Raw genomic sequence first — 7,953 nt, 5'->3', positions numbered from 1 at the left:
TAAAATAAATGCCTTCTTCTGCTATTGTTTATGTACTTATCAAGTTATGTAATTATATAGTTGAACTTATTTTTGTATTTATTTGATATTTTAAGTGATCAGAATATTAGAATTTGATACCTTCTTAGCGGGTATGGGTTACCGACGAGTAACATTACCACATAGGTAAGGTTTTATACCCGCGAGCGCATATGGGTAACCTGATAATATGATCTTTTTTTGTGGTGGGTACGGATATAGAATACTACTAACTGACGGGTATATACCCATTGCCATCCATGCTCTCAGCCCACCTAGCCTTGGACTTATGTTTACCGTCATATTAGTGTATGGTTTGTATCTATTATTATCAGTGTGTTATCTATCACTCCAATACATAGCCTTTACCACGAGAATACAGCGACTCAACGTCACGTCAACTTTTCTTACTAACTCTTATTTAGAACTGTGACTTTTTATGGAAATAAAAGGTACATTATATTTAAATAAAAGTCATATAATATGTAAGTGGTTTTTTTATTTTTGAAACTCACCACAATCAGTACCAACTAGAAACAGATAGACGCCACATCAGCTTTAATCACTCATCTTATTTAAGAAAATAATAGGTTATCATTTAATTTGTTACAATTTACTTTATCGCTTAAGGTTGTTTGAGCGTACTTAAAATGTTATATTTTTTAATAAATATTTTGAATAATATGTGTGATTAAAATTTTGGGGAAAAAACTCAAAGTTATCACACATAGGAAAAAATTGGAGCAACACCCAGTACGTGTAGCAGTGCCGCGTTGGGCCACTGCTGTGTTTTTACACGGCCGTGCTGCATGTGCAGAAGAGGAAACAAAAAAAACCAAGTAAATAAATTACGATTGACCTGAAATTTTACCTACTTTATAAACAAAGTTTCCACTGTCTATAAATTTTGAACTAAAAAAACAAGGAAACTCCGGACATAAAAGGCACAGTATTAAATCGGGATTTTTTCGAGAAATAACCAGGGTAAATTTTTGTACTCAAGTTAAATCTAAGCAAAAAAAATAGGTACTAGCAAAGATAAATATTCCTTCGAGAAAGCATTCGAGCTCAAAATATTTATTAAAAATATAAAATTTTAGGGACAAATTTCAGTATTTGGAACTGAATTATTCGCGAGCTTTTGAGGATTTGGGTCCCCATTCGCATGCCTTCCTTCAACTAACACTAAGGCACGTGAGAAATCTTCGTTTCAAGTGTTTTCCTCCTCTTTTCTACGTTTTATGTTCTTCCTAGTTTCTTTCACCTCCTAGGCCGAGAGAACGGACTGTTTTGCCCATCGAGGCCGACGTTTTTGTTGTGACCGACGTTTTTTCGCGTTTCCTGTAGTGACTCTTAAGATATGATAATGCAGATGGATTAGTTCGATTTGATTATGTGTGTGCTTAGATCTAGACCCGTTCCTACGTGACCAATCAGATTTTCACAAATAGGTTAGGATAACCCACGTATGGGTAAATACTCTCTTGAGGATTGATTTGGTGACAAGGGGATCCCGGGAGGATCGGAGGGGATTGAGGGGGAAATGAACTCATTTCCCCCTCAATCCCCTCCGATCCTCCCGGGATCCCGGGTCACCAAATCAACCCTGAGTGAATTTAATTATGGACCGTTCGAGTTACACCGCGGACCGTTCTGTCCACTGACCGTCCGAGCCACATTGTTGTACTGTCCGAATGTGACCATGTGTCAAATTTGATGCTCAACACCGCCGAATCGTCGCGATGGAAAGAATTTGTTACTTTCTAGATTCTAAATCCTATGGATACACTCTATTTTCCTCCGCATGTAAGTTCCGTGATTCTCTAGAAACCTAGATTTTTAGAAAAACTTGTCAGACAAAAGCTGAATTAAACATGCCATAAATGGTTCGTTGAGCAGGAGAGTGTGATTTCACTGCCACTCCTCTCCTCAATTGCGAGAATGTGAGATGTATGATTTTCGGCTGGTTCATGGTAATTTCGAAAGACCAAGCGTCACTTTTTCATATCGCTGGTTTTGTGTGTCGGGTTCATTATTGCCCGAAAAATGCGAATGTTGTTGCTATCGACAGCAGCTGCGAAGAATGAAGATGTACCGGTGAACTTTCTAATAGCCAACATCCTGACTACGCAAATTGCTTCAAAAAAAAAAAATCGATGCAGCAGCAAGCACTAGTAGGTGCGAGGACTACTGCACCAAATGATAGAACGCATGCAGCACGCAACGTTTCCCGCTGTGCAACGTCGTCGTCGATCGAAATCGAAAGCATGGAAAGGAGTACGTGCACGTCCTTGCACGAGCACGGCCGTCTCCCCTTTACCGCTGTCGGGCACATCAGACTGCAGGACCATCGCACAGTGCAATTCATTCAGTTTCCCGAGCAACGAGGAGAGCTAGCGGAGCATGGCCGTCGTCGTCGTCCATAGCCTGCACTGCTGCAAAGGCCGAAGAGATTGATGAAAAGCTTGCGTGCAAGTGCAAAAGGCACACGCAAAGGCAGCTGCGTCGAATCCGGTTCAGACAGGCCCGTCAGGCTGGCCGTCAACTCGCAGGTCAGTCAGGCTGAGCCACTGCAGTACTGCACTGCACTGCATGCGTGCACCGATCGCCATGCGTGTCTCCCGGGGGGCGATAGCTTTAAGCTTACGGAGAGCCAGCCATGGCGCATGGTCCATGGAAGGAAGGAAGAAGCCGGCCGGGATTCGCTGACAGGGTTTACACATCCACGAGGCACGAGCAAGAACCACTGCTGCACTGCGTTTCTGGCTTTCTGCGCGTCGTTGCCTTCAAACAAAGTTCAGAAACGTACTGCTATCCATTTCCATGCACGCGAAGAGCTGCAGCAGTGAAGAAGCGGAAGTGGAGGAAAGCAGAAAAAAGGTTGAAGAGAATGAGTGATGTGACGGTGGTGTGTGTCCCTGGCGATGGAGTGGAAGGAGTGGCAGTGCGTCAACTCTGACAAGCAGAGTCGTAGAGGCAGCGGCAGCCTGATCGAGCGCTTGATGGCTGTGCGTCGAGTCTGTCGGTCTACTCCGTGCCACCGCCGTGCCAGTGTGTCACCGGCTCATCGCCCGCGTCGGAGCGGAAAGCGATAGGGACGATCTGACAGACATGTCCTCCTAGCTTGCGGTTGCGGCATTGACAGATTGGCTAGGGCAAGCAAGGAAAGGAGTATACTGCTACATACTGCTATACTGTGCTGAAGTGGTCACTGACTCACTGCTGAGTGCTCTGCTGGACCAGCAGACGCAACGCAAGCGCCACTGTCTGTCACTCGGCGTCACCCTGTCCGTCCCAGTCCCTGGTTCCTGTGCGCCTTGGCAGTGGTCTGTGGTCGGTCAACCTGGGCCTCCATCTCCATCCACCGGGTCCGGCGGCCCCTTTGGTTCTCAGAACTCAGCAGCCCAGGCCATGCCTTTTACCTGTAGGCCCAATGTTTTTTTAGGCTGCTTCGAGGTCTGGACCGTAGGGCCTGGGTGCAGGCACTATTACTGGGCCTCCAATTCTTTCGGCCTCTCAACTGATCACTACACTGATGGCCCGCCAACCGAAGACCAACTGCTCGCCGGTCGCCGCTTCCTTCCCTCGTCGACGAACTGGGACTGACCAGTGACCACCGATCGGACTGACACAGCAGCGGTGGGGACTAGGGAGCTAGTAGAGTGTCGGCTCGGCGTCGGCAATTGGCGCCGCGAGCCCTCCACTGCCGTCCCCGCACCAGCACCACCTCGCGCGGAGGCTGCTCGACGAAATTCCCTCCCGCAGGGTGTCGCCCGCCTCCCCCGCGTGCTCGTTCCTCGCCAGGGGGCAGGGGGCTCCTCCGCGCTAGCTACGTCGATGGACGACATATTCAGCGTTAAGTTTTGTGCTTCTGATGTTGTCACCTTCACCACACTCATATCTGGATACCTGTGTGTGTGTGTGCAGGTGATCACGCAGAGGCCCTCGGTGTGCTGTGTCCTCAAGGGATTGTTTGGCATTGGACAAGTTGATACAGCAATGGTGCTGATCCTGTGACTCATACTGTGGTGATCAAAGGGCTCTGCAGTGCAAGGCTGCTTGAGAAAGCAAAGGAATTCTGGGACAGTACTGTCGTCTGGCCATCAGGGATACATGATGATTATGTGTACAGTGCAATCTTCAGAGGTCTCTGCAAACAGAGGAAACTAGAACAGGCATGTGATTTCTTGTACGAATTGGTGGATTGTGGGGTTGCTCCCAGCGCAGTGTGCTACAACATACTCATAGACGCTGCCTGCAAGCAGGGACCGAATAAGTTAGCATATTAGTTAAGGAGATGAAAAGAAATGAACTAGCACCTGATGCTGTTACTTGGAGGATTCTTAGCAAACTGCATCACTATGACGAGGAAGAACAAGAGGGGAACCAGCATCAAACGTTTGGTGTCGATCGAACTTCTAAAGAAGGTAGGGTGGAGCCTCTCGTCTGGACTAAATATATGATGCCTTTGCTGCCATCATCTGAAAAATTTAGTGAAGCTAATGAGGATAATAACACGGCTGAGTCTGAGGAAGAGATTGACTAGTTACCAGATATGTCTAGTAAATCAGAACCTGAGGAGGTTGGATACTCGAATACTCGATTAAAAAAATGACAGTGGATGAAGCACCAGATAATACTAACCCAATCAAAGCACAGGGAAATTGTCTGATGGATAATCCAACAAGGGGAACAGTAACTGACAAGGCTGATATAACTAGGGGAGATGGCCTTAAGAACTCAGATAATCAACCTTCAGTGATGTTGGCACCTTGAAGAGTGAAGACCTATTCAAAAAAGTTTTGCAGGCCTTCAAATTATCTAGACATTTAAAATAGCTCCTCAGTATTTCTTACCTTATAGAAGTTTATGTTGCTCGGATAAATTTGTAAGAATAAATGTCACCAAACTAATACGGATTTGATTGACACCTGGTTTATTTTTACATGTTAGGTGGCGATGATGTATAGGCCTTTGGTAGTCAAAATACGAGACTACAGATTATAGATAAGCTTTGTCTGCTCTGCATCCATAATGCACAAAGCAGAAGGTTGTTGCGACAAGGTGCGCCTATGAATGTTGGATTCGCTTACACTACAAGGTCTCTGCGCCACCAAAGGTACCATGGTAGGTAAGGCATTAATTCTTCTCATAATTTGCTGCACAGGTAGATTGCTATGCACACCACATGTTTATTAGGTGCATGGTAAATGCTTCATTGATATGAACTTAATTTCCCTTTGAGTTTCCAAGTATGCATCCTAGAACATACGTGTTGCATCAAGCTTTGTGTGCCCTTGGGTGATATTAATTTCTGAAGTGGTATTAACATTATAATCTATCAATGATGCGGCAGCAGTGATTTGCATAACTATATTCTTATTCACACAACTGATCCCCTTTGCAAGCCCCAATATAGATTTGGACAGTACATGATGGATGTTATTAGTTCTGTTCAGCAAAAACGTGTATGCTTTTGAGGGCAAATTGTGTACCTTCTAATGTGTAATGAATTAACGGTGCAATTTACAATGGCATGTAATTGTGTCTTGGTTACAGAATGCATTCGATAAAACTGTCCATGGATTAACCAGCTTGTTGAGATGGATACGCTTAAGTAGAGTATGCTTCATTCAGAATCTAGATGTGTTTGATTTGTTTTACACAACTATCTCATAGCATAATAGGAGATACTCTAACTCTCTTGAAGGAACAAAGGAGCCTACAAACTAAGAACCATACGAGTATTATTACCTATGAGTGCTCGGCATCGACTCCTGACTACAAAATAAGAGACATACGAGTATTATGTCAAAGCAAGCTGATCCTTCAGCAAAGTCATTGTTTCTCTCCCGGTGCCTCCTCTTCCCTTGTGCTCTGAGTTCCCCTTTTTTTCTCTTCCCACTTTCATTTGTTGGTGTGGATTTCACGCCTATTTGCTATGCTAGCATGTTAAATAGGCTGAACTGTGGGAGAAATGGAACAATATAAGGGCATGTTCGGTTACACCAATCCAGAGGGGGATTGGAGAGGATTTATCCCCTCCTAGTCAAAAATGACTAAACGGAGATCTAAACCCCTACAATCCCTCTCTGGATTGGTGTAACCGAACAAACTCTAAGACCCTGTTCGGTTTATGCTAATCCATAAGGATTGAGGGGAATTAAACGAACATGGTCTAAATGGGATCAGTGGGGGTAGATGGGCAAGTTCATGGCTGGAAAAGCACCACTTATACATTGTTGCCTTTTTTAGCAATTTGTGGCAGGTGATCTGCCCTTTTCGTTATTTCAGAAACAGGAGTAAAAGATGTCATACAGATTACAAAGGATCTGCTAAAACTGCCAAATCGCATATTAAAATAAAGAGGGAAAAAAGGCAACTACAGGGACAACAATAGATTGTTTCTCTGATACTATGGTGTCGCGGGTTCAGAATTCAGATTTTGGCCTCATACTGTGGGCGGTGATGTTATATTAGATGATTGCTAGTAGTTGCACCGGTCGAAAAAATTACTTGTTGAATACCCCTGTGCACTTTTCTTTCCATGAATTCCAGGTTTTGTAAATTACACTTTGTAAATGCGTTATATGGTCAGCAGTTTTGGCCTGTAGCAATTCTAAGTGGGCAGTTGGGACATATGTGAAGTGTGGTTTCTTCTCGTCTTGTGTGACAGATTGGATTTGCTTGGCCATCCGTTTTAATTATGTGGGACATTCCTTTGCAGTAGCAGCGATAAGAGAAGAATCGGCTTCCAAATTGTGTCCCAAGTCAGATCGGCCGGCATAGGTGGTGCTTGTGAGCTGAACTGGTAGTGTAGTCGCAGCCTTGTTCAAGAGACTGACAAACTGACGAAGGCTATCATCCACGGCCAAGTCCTCGCACCCATCTGTGGACAACTGGATGATCCTTCAATTTGTTTGCAGCCTTGCAGTACAGTATCCTATTTCGCGGAACCAATAGCTCTGAACTACTTAGGACTTGTTTGGAAGCAACCTAGTTTTTAAGAAACCAGTTTTTATTTTTTTTAGTTATGAAAGGCCAGCTTTTTGGTTTTTAATAAACCAATAATCTAATTTATATAAACAGAGTCTTAAACTAGTATGTTTGGAACCAACCCAATTTCTATAAAACCAGTTTTTTAGAAATTGAGTGCTTCTAAACAGTGCCTTAGTAAACTGATCAGGTTTACAGTACACATTTTTTGCTGTTTTGGAGTACCACACTACCATATTCATGTACAACAAACCTTTCTCCTACAAAGTTAATCCTACAAAACCATACGGTGCTTGAGAACCCTAAAACTGCCTGTCGGTGAAGCAAGAAACAAAGGCGACGTTTGGAACCCGTTAATTTTCAGTATTTAAACAAATGCAAGGTAAGGTTGATAATTGTGATTATTTCACGTAGCAAATTATCCAAGACAGAGAAAGCAAGATGTTTGGATCTCTAGCAGATAAATTTTATCTGAACATGAGAATCTGCAGGGTAACCAAACAAGGACAAAAGATGTGAATCCAAATAAACAACAGCAGCTCTAGAGGTTTCCAACGAATACAAGCACTTCGAGAATGCACATCCCTAGTTAAACTGCTCTCGGTCTCGTTGATGTTTCCAGTGCATCCAGAACCAGACCAGCAGCGAGAAGCCGAGGAGGCACCGGAGATCCCTGGTCACAAATTTCACACCAGCAGCAGCGATTGTCACCTTTGGCCCCCGAGCATACATAAAACAATTAAAGGCTAGTTTGGAAACTTCATAAGCCTATATTTAGATAATTTACACTTCAATCCCCTCACCCTATGCATAGGGTGAGGGGATTGAAGTGTAAATTATCCAAATATAGGCTTATGGAGTTTCCAAACTAACCTGGCTGATTTGATGGGACAGGGAACGAAGGAGGAGGAATCACCTCCCTATTCAAATTTAAATATG

General features: G+C 44.0%; 1 long non-coding RNA gene across 1 annotated transcript; it reads left to right on the top strand.

The window, feature by feature from the left end:
* The first annotated feature begins 1,607 nt into the window (after positions 1–1,607).
* On the top strand, positions 1,608–7,119 carry LOC109940751 (uncharacterized). Its single transcript, XR_002263397.1, has 2 exons — positions 1,608–5,149; positions 6,746–7,119. It is a non-coding gene; the product is annotated as an uncharacterized lncRNA (long non-coding RNA).
* Positions 7,120–7,953: the final 834 nt, after the last annotated feature.

This window comes from Zea mays, chromosome 7 (assembly GCF_902167145.1).
Source record: "Zea mays cultivar B73 chromosome 7, Zm-B73-REFERENCE-NAM-5.0, whole genome shotgun sequence".
NCBI classification, from domain to species: Eukaryota; Viridiplantae; Streptophyta; class Magnoliopsida; order Poales; family Poaceae; genus Zea; species Zea mays.
Note: the sequence above shows the minus strand (reverse complement) of the source record. Positions and strands in the feature narration are given on the sequence as shown.